This window comes from Salmo trutta, chromosome 17, assembly GCF_901001165.1.
Source record: "Salmo trutta chromosome 17, fSalTru1.1, whole genome shotgun sequence".
NCBI classification, from domain to species: domain Eukaryota; kingdom Metazoa; phylum Chordata; class Actinopteri; order Salmoniformes; family Salmonidae; genus Salmo; species Salmo trutta.
The window spans coordinates 12473589-12474449 of record NC_042973.1 but is presented as its reverse complement, the minus strand read 5'-3'; positions in this window follow the sequence as shown (position 1 = coordinate 12474449).

Here is an 861-nt window from a genome sequence, read left to right as displayed (position 1 = left end):
GTAGGCTCTGTTCAATAGAGGTCAGAGTATAGGAATAACCACTATCATCCGGTGAAAAATAGGTACCGTCACGATAATTTAGTTTACTCACGAAAAATATATGGAAGAAATACCCACACGCGAACTTGTGAAAAGCAAATAATCGATACGCATCAAATTATTGTTTGGAAAGAATGATGGAACTAACAATGTCACGCCCTTAAAGCTAATTTAATTCATGGAAACCTCATTCTCTGCGCAAAGAAACTCAGTAATCCAGAAGGTGGAAATGCAGATATCCAATCCAACAAGTTAAGAGTGGGTGAGTGAATGGCTAGGTTGGTGAGAGAGATTGCATGCGCAAGGCCACTTCAACGACCCTAGCTAGAGGTGCAAATAACAGGACTCGTAACAAATTGCACGGGGCAAATGTGAGGCGCCACTCTGGTGGTCATGAGGTTCTGCTGAAATTATGTCCCTGGAAATAGTACCACATCTGCTAGTATTGGTGCCATTGGAGACAAAATGCAGTTACGCATTGAAAGACAATTGCACTTTAACGCATAAATGCCGTTATTGCAATGTATTTGAGAAATTCCGGTAATGTTAATTACAAAAAGAGAGAATTATCTTGAATGATTTGCCGTCAATCACCTGCACGAATTAGCCTGATATACTCAGTCAAAAATAAAGCCACCGCAAACATTGACAGAGCTATCAGCCCTTTACTTGAAACCGGAGAATGTGGTGTGGTTAAGAGACTGCGGGGAAGCTGTCCAAGGTCCTGAACAACCCACCATTGAACGGTGCCTTGGACAGTAATAAGTGAAAGCAACATGCAGCCAAAGCACATAGGCCTCGGTACAGTGTCATCGGAAAGTA